At 34.5% G+C, this 20,178-nt stretch overlaps 1 protein-coding gene across 2 annotated transcripts in view; it reads right to left on the reverse strand.

Annotated features, from left to right (window-relative positions):
- Positions 1 to 20,178, reverse strand: part of OPRM1 (opioid receptor mu 1) — a 150,204-nt gene that overhangs the window by 37,309 nt on the left and 92,717 nt on the right. The gene's annotated exons all lie outside the window — the stretch shown is intronic.

Raw genomic sequence — 20,178 nt, forward strand, 5'->3', positions numbered from 1 at the left:
AGTTATAGTATATTCCATTTCTCTAACTATCAAAGAGTGCTGACAGTAATATTTCATTGATGTTCTAGCTTTTAATTTATATGTTCATATCATTGATCTTTTTTATTTTGCTAAAATATGCTTTTCAGAGATACAGTATTTCTTCTGAGAATTGTTTTTTTTTCCAAGTTTTGTATTTGTTTCATGTTACTACTAGGTTTAATATTATTCTTGATTCTTTCATTTGTTCTTTGATTTACTCATTATTTACAATGTTTATCAGTCTTGATGCAGGCCATAGGCCTGTATCTTTTGCTTATCTTCCCTGTACTACTTTTTATCCACTAATTACTGAGCATTTATTAAGGACCTACTATGTGCCAGGCAAAGTGCTGAGTGCTGGGGATACAAAAAGAGGCAAAAGACAGTGTCTACCTTCAAGGAGCTTACAATCTAATGGGAAAAATAACATGCAAACAAAACATTACAAAGCAATCTATATACAAGATAAATAGGAAATAATTAAGAAAGGGAAACATTAGAACTTAGAGGGGATGGAGAAGACTTCCTATAGAAGGTGGAATTTTAGTTGGGACTTAAAAGAGGTCAAAAAGGTCAGCAGTCAGAGTAGAGGAGGAAAAGCATTCTAGGCAGGCAGGATAGCCAGAGAAAATATCAGGAGCCTGAGATGCAGGGTCTTGTTTGAGGAAAAGCCAGGAGGTCAGTGCCACTGCATTGAAGAGTACATGTTGTGGAATAAAGTGTAAGAAGATTCAAACAGTGTATTTTGTGCATGTGTGTGTGTATATGTGTGTGCATATGTGTTTGTATGCGTGTATGTGTGTGTAAGAGAGAAAGACAGAGAGACAGAGACAGAGAGAGTCAGAGAGAAGAGACAGAGAAAGAAAGAGAAACAGAGGGAGAGAGAGAGAGAGAGAGAGAGAGAGAGAGAGAGAGAGAGAGAGAGAGAGAGAGAGAACATTATACTATCATAGGATCATAGATTTAAAGCTGGATGAGTCCTTAGAAACCATTTAGTCCATCCATGCTTTTGATAGATGAGTACACTGACTCACAGAGAAGTGAAATGACTTATCCTGGATTACACAGCTAGTTAGTAGTTTAGCTGGAATTTGAACCCAGTCCTCTGACTCCAAATTCAGTGTTGTTTCTAGAAATCATTTAAAATCTTGTCTTTGATAACAAGTAGCTGTGTGACCCTGGACAAGTGTCTTTCTCCCTGTGTGCCTAAGATCCTAGGATTTACCTATTGAATTTGCTGAATTTATTAATTTAAAAACCTATTATTTAAAAAATCTAGAATTCCCCAGGTTTTACCTATTATATAATAGCTGGATTATCAATCTCCTTTGGTGTCGGGAGCTTTCATACTTGGGAATTCACCAGTTGACAAAGTCTTGGATCTCTCTTGCATTCTGTTATGATCAGAAAAGGTTGAAGTTTATTTTTCTACTTCATACTTAATTATGAATATTTATGAACAATACACTTATTTATGAAACACATTCACATTTATGATCTAGTAGGTAATAATTTTAAAGGCAATCTGTGATACAGGAAATATGTATATTATTTAATATTCACATCAAGAAGATTCCATAAGTTTTTCAAATCAAGTTTTTACAATATTGTACTTTGGTAAACTATTTTACTTGTTCATTTATCTTTCTATAAAATTGATCCAGCTCTGAAAGAGAAATCTTATTATTTTATCTGTTTTTTTCTATTTGATTGTCTATTTTTTTTTAAAGGATGTAAGTGCTGTGTCAATTGGTGTATATCTATTTGGTAATTATATATATTCATTGTATATGGTGTCTTTAGGGATAATGTAATTTCCTTGTTTATCTCTTTAAATGTATAATATAATTTTTATTATTGACTTATCTGAAATTATGATTGTAGCTCCAGCTTTTTAAATTCACTTAACACTTAAGTTTTGTTTTAATTACACACAAATTCTGCATGTATTTCTATTTTCAAAAATGTTTGGGTTTTGTCTCTTATCCATTCCATGCCCCCTTTAATTTTATTGAGGAGTTGAATCTATTCACATTTAAGCTTAAAATTATTTGGTTTCTGTTTTCTTATGTTTAATCTTTCATATTGATCCCCCTTTCTGGTTGTTTTACTCATTTGATCTTTCTTTTCATAGCCTCCCAGACCTTTAATGTTTGGAGGTGTCTCCCATTGTATCTTCATGCTCTACTTTTGATAACTTTATTTGGGACATTTTGGGGGTTTGCTTTGAGATTTGGAAGTAGGGATGAGAAATGATCTCTAACATTTTTCTAGATATCTGCTTTATATACTGTATTATTGTGAATTTCTGAATTGCCAAGTAACAAAATACCCATTTATTGAGTATAAGAGCTGTATGGCTAATGTATTTCAATATGTACTAAGTAGCATTGGCTTGAATATCCCAATGACTTTTGTGGGAATATGATGCATTTGCTGATATGAATTAAGTTCTCTGTTGTTCAAGGTTCTAATGGTCTTTTAAACTGAAGAGATTCCATTGTTTTCACGCCATTTCTCTTTCCTTGAATTTTTTTTTAAAAAGAGGCACCAATTAAAAAAATAAAGTTTCAGAGCTGAATTGTATCTTATCTTTAAATTGCCTATAATAATTGAATATTTTCAAGGATTTACTTGTGAAAGAATATGTTTCAGAAAACTGCCTTCAATATATGTATTTACAGACAGTGCTTCAGTCGCACATTGATTGTCCTTAAATGTGCCCCTAGAGAAGTACACAAAGATTTTCATGCTGAGAGCCCCTGAATTCTTCATAGATTGCATAAAATGTTATCACACCACAGATACACTCCACTTAAAATCCGTTTTAACTTTTACTGTCAGGGAAAATAACGTTCGGTATGTCTATTGTGGAGTATAGGAACTTTACCTGTGATATCATTTGTAAAGGGGATTCCAGAATGAGGACAGTCCCTCTGCCAATACAAGTCAGCACTTCTTTTATGACTTATCATCTCAGTTGAAAAGTTAAATGAGCTCCCTAGAGTGACAGAGGGAACAAGTCTCAGAGGCAGGTCTTGAACCTGGGTCTTCCTGGCTTTGAGATTGGCTCTTTTTCTAGCATGCCACATTTTCCCTCACATTCATGATGATAACAGAAAACCACAATAACATTTAAAAATAATTTATATTTTTCTGGAAAAGAGATTAGCACCATCATGTGGTAGGAGCAATAGTTTAGTCCCTCCCCCCACAGGTTAGACTAGTTTTCCCTTAAAAGGTATTGAGACATTCCTCAAGATTTGGTTGGTTCAGTGGACTAAGAATTCAGACTATTGATGTCACTTCCTTATCTCCTGAGCCACAAAGACTGGAAACAGAGAGTGTTTCAAAGACTTGCCTGGTAGATCCTGATGGATAACAAAGTCAAGGAAGCTTTACTCAGCAGAATCAACTTGAAGAATCCTCAAGGCCTATCCTTGTTGAATATCTTTCTCCTGCTATGACGAAATAAATATGGTACTTACAGGGTTTAATGTATGCCTATTGAATTGAATTGATATGTCTCTTGATTTTTACTTTAAGAGTAAATAAGCTACACCTTTTCAGCACAAGGGTGGAAGCTACATGAAAGTCTCCCAATCAACAACCCCTAATTTTAACTGTTTCCTCCCTGTCTGTACTGGAACATTTGCATTATCAGAAGCACAATCACATTAAATTTCATTTATTTCAGGTTGTTGCCATTCCAGAGACTAGCACACTAGTAGGGCTGAGTAAGTACTAAATTATAATGTCTATAATAATTCTCCTCTTCTCCTTGGCAGTTACTGCCCGGGTTGACTTTTCAGGTTAGACTGCCTCCAACATTTTTCAATTAACATTTAATACTCCCCCACAATACACCCAACTTCTTACTGGCACAGGACCCAGCATATAGTTGAATACATTGTTTTGATGAAAAAGTCTCTTCCTTTCTTTTAACTCTTTAGTCAGGAAGGCTTTCCCCTTCTTGGAGCAGATTTCAAGTCCTTAGTGACAATGGAATCTGACAAAGTGAGCTTTTTAAATTTAGAATGGTTCCTACAACACTTCTAGTTTAGGAAATTGAGAGGTCTTGCTAGCATATAGTTGAATGCATCATTCTGAAGAAATAGTCTTTCCTCTTCTTTTAACTCTTTGTTCAAGCATACCCCCCTTCTCCCAACAGGTTCAAGTCATTAGTAACAATGGAATAGGGCAAAGTGTGTTCCTTTAATTTAGAATAGTTCCTACAATCCTTCAAATTTAGGAAATTAACATGTCTTGTTTTGCAAAGTTGTGGAAAAGCTAATGGAGGTCCTACTTAGCCAATTCTTGGGGCAAATTTGTTTATGAAGCCCAAACACAGAATTTTATCATTGTAGTCTTCCTGTGCCCAAAACAGTTGACTCACATTAAGTGGCCAGGATTTTTGCAAGGATGATACAATAAAGATGCCTGGCCATTTCAAGACTTACTATATAGCTTCTTGGAGGTGTGAGGGTTAGGAACTTTCATTCAGTCCACGTTAACCATTCAAATGAACAAAAAAGCATTTATCCACCTAGAAACATTTCAGAGAAGTTTTATCTAAAAGATTACACAAAACCTTTCAATATGGGAAAAGTCAATCAACCCTTGATCAGATAAGATTTCCAGCTAGATGAGACCTTAGCAAACATCTTGTCCAACCCTTTAGGTTTAGAGATGAGGCATCTGAAGCCCAGCGAGATTAAATAACTTGCCTAAGGTGATAAGTGGAGTCAAAACCTGTTGATTCCAAATATATTTATTGTAGTATTGCTTATGAACTGGTGTGTTTCCTATTAACATCAATTGGCCAGATTTCAATTATCTTTTAGAAAAGGGTATCTACTAATGTGGCATAGTAAGAACAACTAGTACAAAACCTTTCCCCGACCAAAAAAAATTCTGGGGCATATTGTCCAACAAGTACACATAGATACATGTGGAGAATGGACATTAACTGAAGGAAATAGGTGCATCCAAAGGGTAAGCAGACAACTTCTGATTCCAGAAAGTCATTTCTTGAGTCTTTTGGTAACATTCTTCTCTGGTACTAGTGATCACACTCCTTGAAGCCACTTCTTTCTTCCCTTTGTGGCTATCTTTCTTCATTTGTCTGAGGATGCATTTGTTCATTTATCATGTTCATGTTTTGCTCTGTCACTTTATCCACTCTGCAACACTGCCTCCCAGTTGCTGTCTCCTACTAGTCCAGTCTTTCCAATAATTCAGTTTATTTTTTTTTTTGAGGGGGGAGATGAAGTCTAAAACTCCCTCTGGTCCCACTCCTCCCCTTCATTGTTGCTTTCTCTAACAGACAAAAGGGTCTACCACCTTAAGGCACTCCTGAGTATCTAATTGTCCACTTCTTCATTGAATTACTGATGAACCAAATCAGCTGTTCAAATTCCTGTTCTATTTAAGGCTCACTAGGGCTATAGTTGGTTCATTTAGTTAGTCAGATTTTTCCTTCTTCCCTCATTAGAAATGGTTCACACTTTGTAAAGAGATCATAGGATACACACCATCTTGTTTGCACATTTATAACTTCATCAGATGTGATCACCCTCACATTTAATGTCTTGTATCATATTAATTGGCTAGGTGGGAAACTTCACCTCTATACTATACTCCATGTTGAACATTTTCTACCTCCCGAATATCAAGTGGAATGCTTTTGTGAAAGTCCATAGTCCCAAATCTCTAGTGATTTGGGGAAGTTTAGCACTTCCCTTTCCAAGTGCTTTGCTAAGTATCTTTTACTAAAAAATATTTTAGGAAAAGTCTATGCGGCTGGGATGGGAGCAGTATCATAACTCTACCTCTCCCCTCCAGGCAAGTTAGGTATTTTTTTTTCTTAAAAGGTATTGAAAACTTCCTTGAAACTTGATTGGCTTAGGGGGACTACTGGCTCAGGATATTCACAGCACTTCCTGGTCACCAGTTCATAGGTAGAGGAACTTTGATTAGTTGAATTAAGTAGGGAGTATCCTTAATATATGTCTTCCTTGAACTGTTTTTTTCCTGCTATGGCTAAATAAATCTTCCTTTGTTAACTATAGAATGACCTGTGAGTATCTTATTTCATTCCAATATTGGATATAAACTACCAGGGACTGGACTACTCAGTATAGTAGCACGGTTCAGCTTTCTTCCATATCTTTAAATACATGATAGTGCAACTTAATAAAAAGATAAAATTTTCTTAGGTTACCATTTGCCTTGGTGCCTGAAAAAAAGCTTTTCCAACCCAAAGTTGGAAAAAAATTGGATAGTGGCTCAAAACCATGTATTTCAAGTAAAGCAGAAAGAGAACTGATCCTAGAAGTAAAACCTTTTTGTCCATACAGACCCCTAGGGCATAAATATACCCTACAGAGTGTAGTAACACTGCTACCCAGCCTGATCTCTCTCCAAGTTTAGACTTCATAAGGCAGCACTGTGGTTTTGATGAGCACTATAATAAGCCCAGAACATCAACTGGCAGGGACAGGCAGTTTTGAAAGCTGAAGAAGAGAAAAGGCCAAGGCCAGACTAATTGACAATAAAGAAAAATGGCTACACATGTAGCTAAATGATAATGCTAATGTTTATCCATGTGATATGCACCTTGCATGTAATTATATATATTCATTAATGCACATGTTAATTGCTAAATGTTCAATGTGCTCCTGTTTTGTTATTATTTTTCTCTTGCATATATTTATTTGATTTTTATTATTAACAATATGCATTGATCACATAGTTTGTTAACTATGCTTAGTTGTGCTGTTAACTATGTGTGCATAATCTGGCTATTTTGTATAACAATGAATGTTTTTATTGCTTTGATTTTATTCATTATTATGCATATGGATAAGTATGTATTACTGAAACACGTGTGTGTAGTATTTCCTGCTCATAATTTAGACCTGTAGCTGCCAAAATAGCCTAAGTAATTCTTTGCATTGTATAGATCTAATGAATGTATTGTTGAATATATGTTTGTTATGAATTACATCCTTACCTGGGACACTGGGTTAATCATCCCTTTTCTATGAAATACTAATGTAATTTGATTTATTTATTGCATAATTTCAGGTGCCAAGTGTACTATAGACAATTTTGCAAGGAGCTGCAAAATTCCAAACACCAGAAGGAATGAAACACAGGTTTGAGAATTTGTTGGCATCATATATTTTATACAGAGGCTCAAGAATTCCCTCTAAGCTTAGAGAGCAATTTGGGACCATTAAAATCTTTGAACCAGAAGTTGGGTTTCAGTCATGCCTTGAGTCCTTAAAGGGACACATAGCCTGTGAAAGTAATACTTGTGAAAAGGGCAGGAGTGAGGATTGCATAGCTGAGTGGTAAGCAGTGTCAGCCACAGCAGTCCCCATCTTTGAATTAATGAGCTGGGATGGAAAGATTCAGAGGTACAGGGGCAACAACTGAAAGGGGAAATGGGAAGGGAGAAATTGAAAGGAGACCTAACTGGAGCAGAGAAGGGAGATATAAAGGTGACCTGTTAAGCCCAGTAAGAATCTAGGAACAAAAAATGTAAACTGAGGGTATTGGTGCCATTCACCTCTTCAAGAACCAAGGGAAATTGCTTTCACATATAAATCTACTCTTTCCTTAATTTTTCTTCCCTGTGACCATCTGGTACAGATACTTCAATATACTTAGCTTACTTCTTCTACCTAAATGTTTCCTGTATCCTGATTTTGTCCCAAATATAAAGAGACTGGGGTAAGCTAGAAATACACAAAATTTTAAGTTAGGCCAGAGGACCAAAATTTGTCCTATTCTTTGTCATTTTTCTTCATTGGAGCTCTAAGCTATTGTGGTTGTATTAATAATTTTTCGTTTGATATAAACCCCATAAAGCAACAAAGGCTTCACCGGGAGCTGAAGGATATTATACTGCCCATAGGGTGCTGGCTATTATAACAATAGCTAATTACATCTCCAACCACCAATTTGAGAAAAGAAATGAGGCAGGGTGGAAATAGAAAAAACCTAGGTGAGATTGAGTTCTACTTTATTGCACATGGGATGAGAGAGCAGAAAGAAAAAAGTACTTTTAGCAACATCATCCATTAGTGTCACTTATAAATTATACACATGTACTTCTGCACTATAATCAATGACGAAATAGATAGAAGATCACAAACAGAAGAAACATGGAAAAGATTTTCAAAAATCATTTTAACAAACTATTTTCTTCAATAAAGACAGTAGAACCACCACTCTTGGACTCTAATATTTCAGGCCCAGATGTGGTTATAGAGGAGGTAAAAATGGCATTGGGGAGAACAAAAAAAGGAAAAAACAGCTGGGTTAGTCATAATGTATATAAAGAAGGCCAGCTCTAGAGGTATCAAAATAATGTTTTGAGAGACAAATATCTGAAAGAGGTGAAGATACCAAAAGAATGAAAAAAAATCTTAGAACTTATTAAAACTGAGAAAGGGAAAATCAATAGTCGTGAACCTACATGCCTACTTTCTTTCACACAAAACATTGGGTTATCTATACATGAATTAAGGGCATGTCTGATGAGAGTATTGTAGGGAACAAGTAGGCTTTTGAAAGTAATATTCAACAAAGGAACATATTTACCATTTTTCAATTAACTGATTAACTGACAAGTCTACAGTTGGCCTCAGAGATCCAAGATGGCTTAGACTGTCTTTAGTTGTCATTGTAAAAGAGCAACCAAATAAGGCAAAATATATAGGTTAGATGTAACTGCTCTTTTACATTGAAATGGAGACATTCTAAAATGGCATTACTCATATCAAGATAAGGAAAATGTAATGTCCCATTCTGTATGCCATAACAGAAACAGAGGGATTAAAAAAAAATCAGTGGTCTTCTTTACCCAGCAACACATAGCAGAACTTGCAAATGCTAAGAATAACATTCTTCAAAGTGACCACAGGAAGAAGATGCATAATAGTTTTAAAAATGTGTTAGTTACATAACCTCCAGGACAGTGAGAAAAAATTCCCGGATTTTCTGTTTTAGTAAAGGCATGATGTAGGGAGGGAAAAAGGGAAGTTGCTGCTTATTAGCTAAATTAAGGATGTAGGCACATGGATGGTGAGAAAGAAAAGGGGTGGGGTTCTAGTGCTATATTTGTGGGCACATTTTATATTTGCTAAGAAGTTACTATGAATGCATATATGACAACTTCATTTTCTCCCCAGAACTCTACGAATGATTGATGATGGTAGTGCCCAGGGAAAGTCTAGAAAATTGCTGTGATTTAAAATAGCTGCACATTATATTCAATAGAGGAAAAAAATCTCCTTATGAAATGTTCTGATGTTCTGTTCTCATCTCAAAGTGCCTTCTCTTTAATCACTGGCTAGGTGTAGTAATGAAATCTACTAATCACCAGTACCAAATGGAGGACCAAGGACTGGGACCTAGAGGATGGCATGGGGATGCAGAGAAGAGAGAAGGAAAAAGAAGTACTTCTCATCAAGTACTAGCCTGCTGACTCTCAGACATAATCATTAATTCCTCAACACTACAGAATCCAGTTCTCTTTCATCTTTCTTATCTGAATTTAAGGAACTGGGAATAATCATGGCATGTAAATAGTGCTTTACATATATCATCTCATTTGAGTCTCACAACACTTGGACATAATGGTGATATCCTTGTTTTTACAAATGAAGAAACAAGTTTAGATAGGCTGTGGTTATACCCAGGGTTGTAACACTTGCAAGTGACTGAAGCAGGATTCAAATCCAGGCCTTCTAAACTTTAAGCTAAAGTATAGTTTCCACACAATGTCTTAGTGGTGATGAGGTTGGTTTTGATGAAGGGGACATCTCAGTAATACAGGATTCATTTAATGACTTCAGAGTTTTAGCTTTGTGGTAAAGTCATCTGGTGAGTATTTGAGCTCCCAGATTCACTTGTGTAACATTTTCTAAAGCCACCGCTTACCCATATGTGAATAGGAATATCAGCAGTTAGTTGGCATAGCGGATAGAGTGCTTGGAGTCTGGAAGATGAGTTGCAATCCTATTTCAAACACTTACTAGCTGTGGGACCTTGAACACATTACTTAATCCCTCTCAGTAGTTTCTTCATCTGCAAAATAAGGATCCTAATAGTACCTAATTCACAAGGTTGTTGTGGGGATCAAATGAGATAATGTATATAAAGTACTTCAATGAACCTTAAAGTGTTATATAAATGTTAGTTCTTTTCTTTATTCTCTTATTACATGGCAAGGGCCAATGAGATAAAGAAAAGATTTTGACCTCTTAGGATTCAAAGAGAAAAATACAATTACTGATATCAATAATAATAATAATAATAATGATGATGATGATGATAATAATAACAACAACAATAATGATGTACAAATTTGGAGTTCTATAACAAATGGATATATTTATAAACATTTGCACTTAAAATTGAATACATTCCCTTCTACAAAAAGGAAAAAGAAATAAGGCATCAGTATGATGAGGTCAGACTTAATGATCACCCCTAATGTCCCTTCCAACTTTAAATTTCTATAATTTTAAATTAATATAGCTATAGGAGTGTGACTGAACTTATGAAGGTATGTTTCCAAGGTTTCAGGAGGTCCGTGTCTTGAGCATCAATCAGCAAGTAGGTCCTCCTTCACCTCCGTCATTTGTTTACCTCCCAGAGGAGACAATTAGAAAAGAGATAGGAGAAAGAAGTTTATTTTCCTAATTTCCCAGTGGGATATTTTTTATTGCACCCTTTCATATCCAGAGAGCAGCTGATCAAGTGAGAATTGAACTGAGAACAGAAGATGCCACCATGCACATATTGCTATGAATATGATAACCAAAACTTCACCAATCCTTCAAGAACTGGAATATCCTTTTCAAAGAATTACATAATTGTCATCCAAAAAATTGTGCTATTTTGTTTAAGCTTCACATATGAGTTGAATCTACATGACCAATTTGATTTAATTGTCAATGAAATCTAACTAGATCATCTTAAGAAAATACATCATGTTCTCAAACATATAATTGCTTATAATCAATCTTGTCAAGTGAGGGAAAATAGGTTGTTACTTCGTGACTACTGCAAAGAAAATCAACATCTATTTTACTCATGCTGTGCCATATGTGGTTATTATTTCTCAAAGGTCAACATGAGTTGTGTGTAAACCAATTTTAAAATGTGCTCAAATATTATCTAAGACTCAAATGTCACATTCCAACTTTAGAATCTCCCACATCTCTCTGGGCTTGCCTCTGGGTTTTCAATGTAGGCTAACAACAGTGAAAGACATGAGAATACCAATTCACATGTTGACCAATTTTTACTCTGGTGGACTAATGGAGGATTGACCTTTCTTGTCTTGTCATATGTTATACAGCATGACTAATATGTTGACTTGTTTTGCTCATCTGTACAAAGAAGAATTTTATTTGGGAGGCGAGGAGATAATAATGAGAAGTGACAGTGTTCTAGGGGAAAAAGCACCAATAAAACATTTTTTATTTAAGGAAGTATATGTGGCAAATGCTATTCTAAATACTAAGCAAGCATTTCTTCATTTTCATGTAAAGGACTGATGGTTATCATCTCAAAACCATCTCTAAGTAAGAACAAGGTTCTTTCATGGAATTGGTGGCACCTAATTTGAGACAAAGTTATTTCTTACAAAGTTATTTCTTATAAAGAAACCAGAGAAGAGATTACATAGCATTACAAATACTCTGAGCCTGTTAAGTATAGTTAAGTATAATTACCAAGTCATTTATATAAATACGTAGTTTTGATGTAGCTACATGTGTTTACAGATGGCAATTTTCCCTCCTAATTAAAAACCCACACTCAAGTATTAAATACTAAATGAAGTTATGAACTTTGACAGTGTTACATTGCATACATTGCACTTTTTTATCTAGACTCTAGAAGATTTAGAAAAAAGATAAAAAAGTAGACTTGGTACATTTTTATTCCCATATATACTGGGCCACATTTTCATGGTCATATGCAAGCAGGACAGATGTAGCTGGTTACGTAGTAAAGAATGAATCATTTGGGGATCTGATATGTTTTAGAATTGGAAATTTGTTATTAGAATTAGCTTAAAGCACACACAGAGAAACTGCCAGTTCTCTGAACAAAACTGTATTTCCCCTAATGTCTCACAGAACGTGGACTTTTCATTTCACTTATGTTACTGAAAATAATTCTCACACATTGCTTCAAAACTAAAACTATATACACTGATTTTTCTCATGCAAAATGGAGACAAGGAAATTAGTGGGACAATTCATAGAAAATCTCCTTTATTTTTTTCTCTAGTTTAGCAAAAATCTCCATAATCAACCAGTCAATAGCTATTTATTGAGTCAGTCAATTAACATTTTTGAAACACTTGCTTTGTGTCAGGCACTGTGCTAAATTCTGAGGATAGGAGGGCAAAAACAGTCCTTCCCTACATGAGCTAATATTCTAATAGGGGAGAAAACATACAAATAGCTATGTTTATACACACATACATACCCACACATGGCAGATATAGCACACAGTGTTATATGGGAAAAAGTATCAACAAGTGATTTTTAGCAAATGCACATGTATATTTAATTCACATAAAATATTTTATCATATATATGACAAATTAAAATTATTCTCACAAGGAAGACAATAAGATTAAACAGGACTGCAAAAGAATATTACTTGTAGGGGTATCATGAAAGGAATGAACATGTGAAATTTCAACAATATTTTAAGAGCTAAATAATAGTTCATTCATTCACTTATTCATTCAATATTTATTTATTAAACATCTAATATGTAGAAGAAAGCACCGTGCTAAGTGCTTTGGAGAATACAAAGATAAATAACAAAGTCACTTCCTGCAAGGATTTTATGGCCTGGCAAAAGAGTTTACAATCTATGACCACCACCACCACCACCCCACCACCACCACCAACAGCAACAGTAGTCTGGGGCAGCATGTGATAAATGATTAAACGAATGGTACAGGGAATATGTGCTGTAGTATTTCCCTTTCAAAAATGAACATTCAGTTATTTGAGTTATGTACAAAGGGAAAAGGACACAGGTGGCAATGTGCTGGTAAACATCTTCCAATTGGCCCTCCAAGAAAAATTATATATGACATACTTTTAATTATTATCTGCATTATTAACATTTTCTCTATCACTTTCATAAGTTTAGAAAATCCATAAAACAATAAAACAAACCCCATATCTGTAGCATTTGCTTATTTCCAAGATGCAAATGCTCACACTCAGAGTTTAACATTCAGCTTTTCTGAGACAATACAAGTTAGCTTCCATCCACCCTTGGATTTATGCAAGTTCTTGAAGATTGAAACGGATTTGAATGGGAAGAGAGGAGTATGGAAGGGCATTTCAGGTGGAGGGAATGAAATGAACCCTGAATGTCGAGGTGAGAAAGCATGAGATATATTCAGGGAACTATAAGTAGATCAGTTCAATTTATTTTACTTCAAAGCATTCTATTTTATTTTATTTTTTGCTTTTTGGTGAGGTAATCAGGGTTAAGTGACTTGCACAGGGTCACCCAGCTGGTAAGTGTCAAATGTCTGAGGTCATATTTGAACTCAGGTCCTCTTGACTCCAAGGCAAAGCTCTATCCACTGCGCCACCTAGCTGCCCCCAAAGCATTCTGTTTTAAAATAATTTCACATGTGTAATATATGAGGAAACAATAATGATACCATTTTTTATGTAGAACATTTCTCTATTGAGTCCCAAATTTATTTAAAAGACCTCTATATATCACCCCCTTAAATGTCTCAATGTCATTGTGCAGTGATAAGAAATTGTATTATTAATGTTGGGGAAATTACTCCTGTGTCTATATGGAGTCAAGCAATGCGTTTACATTTAGGTTAATCATTTTAACAGCCTATCCAGATCACAGCTAATAATCATAATGGCTATCTTAATAGTGTAGCCACATGTCAGTGTGGACCTTCCTTACGTGTTTTTACAGTGCCTTTGAAGAAACCTACATATCTTTATTATCTCATGATTTATTTTGTAGAATGATTTCTATACTTCTGAAGGGGGATAGTATTTAGCCCTTTATTCTTTTAGGTTGTGTTATCTATATGCTTGAAATAGCTCTGAGTAAATGAATTAGGAACAACTGGATAGTGATGTTACGTGCATTCAGTGGTAACTGTTTAACAATTGGCTCTCTAAGATACCCTCCTCCCCATATAATGTATACATGCACCCACCTGACAGACTTTTAAATTTTTAACATTTTCTCCATCATTTTTTAAAGTCTAGACAATCAATAAAACAATGAATCAATCTCTGATTTGTAGCATTTGCTGGCTTCCAGGTGTAAATGCCCATACTGTAAATTTAACAATCCATTCTTTGGTGTTGGGAAGAGATGACTTCAACATAAGCCCACATGCAAAGGCATTTCAGAACCAATACAGCCAGATGGTTTCTCACTTCAGTCCAGAAAAAAAAATGGAAAAATCGTCAGAGGCTTGAGCTGTCAAGTAGCAGGCAAGTTAATGGATAAACTGAATCATTTTGTGGGGGGCAATTAATACTCAAAATAAGTAGCACAAGCTTAGTTGAAGTAGTAATTGACATCTACATTATAATAACTGGTTATTAATGATAGCATTCCAAGGGATCTTAGAGATAACAGTCTGATGCTCTTATTTTAGAAAGGAGGAAATTAAGGCACAGATTTCTCAAAATGACTTCTAATCACTTACGAATAAAACCCAAGCTCCTCAATCTATTTTTAAGGCTATGGAATATGACCCCCACATTCTTCTTTATCTTCTCTCCCACTACTCCCCCCATATATCCCATGATCCTGTTGAAATAATTAACCCTGAACAAAGGCTATACTTTCCTGACACACCAAGACTTTACTTATGTAAATCTCTCCATCTGAAAAGTCCTTCATCCATGTCACCAACTCTCAAAAACCTACCTAAAAGGTTCAATTCAAATGCTATTTTACCTAAATCCTAAATTTTGGAGTTTGTATGCCCTATAAAGTTTTCCTAAGTCATCTCAATTACACTTTCTAACATCAACTCTGACACACATCACTATTTTTAAAATTTCTAATATAGTATTATATTCTGACATATTACAGTTATTTGTGAACTTATTTTATCTACTCTACTAGTAAAATCCTTGATGCCAATGTCATATCTTACTCATTTTTGTATCCTTTGTAGAATCTTGCATAATTAATTATATTTCATACCTTATCTTAACAATGATTCAATAAAATATAAGGCCAATAAAAATTTGGCGAGTCAATATCAAAACAGTTGAGTTCATGATGAAGTACCAAATTGTACTTAGGGATACCTTATGCTGTAATCAGTTTATTTTGAGGCTTATCTTTGCAAAATGAAACTAACTCATTCATACATTGTCTCAATAAGTTGCGTATATAAATATGTATGTATATGTACACAATAAAAACCAAGGGCACATATATTGAATGAATATATGTACAAAGTAAGCCTCACATCTATGTTTAGACTATTTTACATTGGTGCCGTTGAGACCTGATGAAGTCTATCTGAGATAGACAAAATATTTCAGATCAACTAAAGCCTCTTTAACATTTGTCCTTCAACCTCAAAGTCTTCTTAATTTTATTGTACCAACACAAATATTTCAGCCTCTTTCATAAGCTCTATGGAGGTCATGATAAAATTCTCTATGCTTTTTATATTTTCTGGGAACAAAATCCTCAGTCTTTGTAATTCCTGCATGTAGTTTTCCTGAAGAACTCTTTAAAATGTTCTGCTTTTATATATATATATATATATATATATATATATACATATATATATATGTATATATATATATAATGTGTGTGCACGCGCACACACACACATGCATACATATACATATATGTGGCACGTGTACACATATACATATATATATATATACATACACACAATGATGATAACTGATCAATTATATACAACTAAGTAAAGTTAAATGATTATCTGAGAAATTAAGGAAACGTAAATTCACACTTTGGTCGTTCAACTACCTGGGCTTATTTGATTCTTTTATTTTTGGCTGTTATGTTGTCCAAGTTAAATGAATAATTATGTAGCTTCTCCACTCTTTATTGACTATAGAATCACCTTCTCAGAAGCTATGTGTATTAAAAAACCAAATGTTTATTAAGTACCTCCAATGTGTAAGCCACTGTGTTATGTCCAGGGAATACAAAGTTAAAACTATGACCCAAGTCTCACCCTTGAGGAATTTGTAGTCGTGTGTGTGTGTGTGTGTGTATGCGTGTTTGTGTGTATGTGTGAAGTGTAAGGGGAGATGTATGAAGATGTATAAATGAATAATTGAGAGAATACAGTTATTTTGCTTGTCTCTAAATGAGGTGTAGACATAGGCTTTGCCTCTTACTGCTTTTATTCTCTTCCCAACTGACTGCTAGTATTCTGTTGGGATTTGTTAATCATGATCATTGTCATAACTAGAAGAAGTATATGGTACCTGTTCTAATCTTCAATCTTTAAAATATAACTCGAAATTTTGGACTCCTGCTTTCTTATGTCCATAAATATCTATAGCTCCTTTGTCTATAGCTAAGCAGGCAAATCTTTTGGGGAAAAAAATGAATTATAGAATAGATGGCCTTTCCTCGGGATATTTATACATGTGAATTATATTCTATTGGGTTAATTGTTGTCATTAGCGAAAATGTGACTGCAACTACATCAATCTTTAAAATGATTGTGATAACAGCCAAAGTTTTGCTTTGGCCTGATATGACAGCTAGATATTTTCCAGAAGAAATGAAGCATCTCCTAGAAGAGACATTTTTATACATCATTTTGTCTGATCATTTTACTGTTAAGCTCCACTTTCATAGAATTTAAATTTTAAAGATAAATCCCCAAGTTCTAAAGATAAGATTCTGCTGTCAAGTCAGTGACTGAAATGTTTATTCCTCTTTGAAATACTTGCCTGTATTGGTATGGCCCCAGATCAGTTTTCTCAACTGCTGTTCTATGGACCAACAAAGACCAGCAGCACCATCCTTAATTTTTGATTAATCTGTAAAATTTTTACCACCATAAGACCTTCCTGAATCCTATGAACCTGAAAAAATTGATTCATCCTTCACTTGTTCCCTGTTCCTTTTAAAGCATAGCTTTTTCCCAACTTTAGATTTCTCTTTCTCTCCAGCTTGTAGCCTCTGTTCCCTGCCCTTTAATAACTCTGAGGTCATGGAGGATGGCATGGGTCTACGGTAGGGAATTTTGCTGGCCTGAAGTACAGTTTGAATCAGGAAATCCTGATCTAGATGTTATTTTTGTGATACATTTTTTTCTCTGAACATATGTTCTTTATTTTTGTTGCAGGAGGTGGAGCATGTTTTTATTAAATATTTCAAGGACAAGGAATGTCATGACTCACTTTTTGACTTATGGTTTGTAATCATCCTGAAGACAGGAGTCGTGTCTCTTGTATTTTACTTTTTTAAAAATATGACCTTGTGTTTACTTAAGATCTTTGTTAAAAAAAAGTATAAAGAAACCTGAGAACCGGAAGGGACCCCAGGGATCATCTAGCCCAATATTCTCTCCCTATATTATATTGGGGAAACTGAGGCTTGAGGATAGGAAATGATATGAGTAAGGTCATGCAAGGAATTAGTGGCAGAGCTGGGATGCCAGGCCTCCTGACTCTGAGTTTAGTGCTTTTCCCACTATATTAATTTTGGTCATAATCAGTATAATGTAGGGAATTTGAACAGATATGAAAAAGGATACTATCATATTTCATTCTCATAGTCATTTGAGCTACATTTGTTCCTTTTATTTTATTTTTCTCAGAAGAGTTCACTCAAATGTACCGAGATATTCCAGTAACTCACAAACCAGAAGATGAGCTACTAGATCATTCGGAACTATTTACACAATTAAAAATACTACCAAGAAATGAATATTTCACCAAAAGAATTCAAAACATTATTATTGTTGTTGTTGTTATTATTATTTTGGTGCTTGTAACACCCCTGCCACTCAGTATCTTAGTAAAACATCTGAAGCCACATCTGCATACTTCCTTAATCCTAGAGTCAGTATTTTTTATTACATCTACCTGTCAAAGGGCTGATTTTATCTCTGCTGCATAACAGCATCACCAGTGTGCTACTGCATTTCCTTATTGATTTATATACAGCGTTTTATGATGTTTTCTTGTCATTTGCTTCATGATTAAAATATATACATGCAATGTTTTTTCCTTTGATTTTATATTACACTCTTACTATTATCAGGTATTTGTTTAATCCTATAAAATATTAATCAAAATACCTGTAAGCCTGTTCCCCTAAATATCAGTTGAATAAAGTAAAAAAAATCTATTTTGCAGTTCAGCTTCATTGTTATTGAAGGTTTTTGTTTGGGATGATCTTCCAAACAGCTGTGCACTTATTGAGTGCTGGGGGGATAGGGCTTAATATCACTTTCTCAACAAGTTTCAGTGATATTGCCCTTACTAGGCAATGAACATTCTGAGGTGATTCCAGTGAAACAAAGTTACCCAACTTGCAGCTTCATCCTCACAAACTGGAAAAGTATTAACTTAGCTGTTTCACAGAGATTTCCTTCTCTGTGGAATTTATCTTTAGAATTTAAAGAACAGCTGAGAATGGAGAAAGGGGGGTTAAGAAAAGGCAGGGAGACTCACAAAAAAGGGAGATTTCATATTTGCCATGAGAGAATTTCCATATATTCAGTCAGTTGCTTTGAGATTTTCTCTGTTCAGCTCCTGTGATGCTTCAATATGGTATAATTCCTTTCTACATCATTCCTACTGCATGATCCTTACTGATCTGGATCCTCACCAATGGTGAATCCTCATTGATTTGGATAAAAATAGTTACTGTCCCTTGTAAATAAAAAAGTGAACTGAGATTGGTTTTAAATAGTTAAGAATAATTCAGTGCCATCTTACTATGTGCCCTTGTGCTAGTTACTCAATCTCTCTGTGCCTAAGTTTCTTCAACTGTAAAATGGACTCTAATGTACTTTCCAACTATAAAATCTCATAATTCTATTAGCTTTATTTGATTTAATTGCTATGAATCTCTCCTTTCTATTTGAAACATGCTTTTTTTTAGTATTGATCCTAAAAGCTCCTTGTTTCTTATCTTTGATATGTAGTTTCACTTTATAATATGCAAGATTAATATTATTTTAACTTTTTAAAAGATGGATTCTCCTCTCAATTCTTAGTATCATTCCATCTGTTGTTTGTGTAACTTTCAATAGATGGTGCTCTTTTCTTGGAGATGTTACTGCCATCTTATTCCTCTTTAGAAGATCAGAGAAATTAATTTTGTGTTTAGCCAATCACTGATTAAAGAAATATGATATATAAAAAGAACTGTTTTAGGAAATTTTTTCAACATTTTGGAGATGGAAGTGTTCTTTAATCACTTTTAGGTGATCAGAGATCCTCACTGAGGCAAATTATCATCTGTTGAAAGGTTAAAGCAAGCATTAGAAGTAAATCTTAAATGTCACTCAGTACATATATACATATATAATATAGTTAAAAACACCAAATCAGGAACTGGTATTCAAATGTTAATTTGAGAAAAATATTTAACATTAAATCTTTGTAAGCTGTAAAACATTTTCATCACTCCTCCCAACCACAGCACAATATGAACACTGAATATATACATACATATTTCTAAGATTGATCTCTCTCAGTAAATTTGGAATTTCTCTGTTTGAATAGGAAGTTGATCAGACATAATTCAGACCTCAAGATGAGGTCATTGAACAAATGCACTTAATTTTAAAAGTATAGTTTGCAATTTTCTCCCTAGTAACACTTTCTGGCACTTTAAGCAGCAGAAATTTGGCATTGATCTGTTATTTCCAAAAGGTTTCACTTCTTTCAGAAACTCAAAAATAAACGAAATAAAAAAAATTAATGATACCACTGAAACCTTTGTAAGATTTCATTATTCCATGAGACTTTCATGCAGACTTTTCCTGTGCTCATGTAGCTGCTAGCTGCTTATTTCTGTAGCATCAATGATCCTCACAATAACACAATAACATGCTTGTCCACACAGAAATCAAAGTTTGAG

Source organism: Phascolarctos cinereus, unplaced genomic scaffold (genome assembly GCF_003287225.1).
Source record: "Phascolarctos cinereus isolate Bilbo 61053 unplaced genomic scaffold, phaCin_HiC Scaffold_5;HRSCAF=322, whole genome shotgun sequence".
Lineage (NCBI taxonomy): Eukaryota > Metazoa > Chordata > Mammalia > Diprotodontia > Phascolarctidae > Phascolarctos > Phascolarctos cinereus.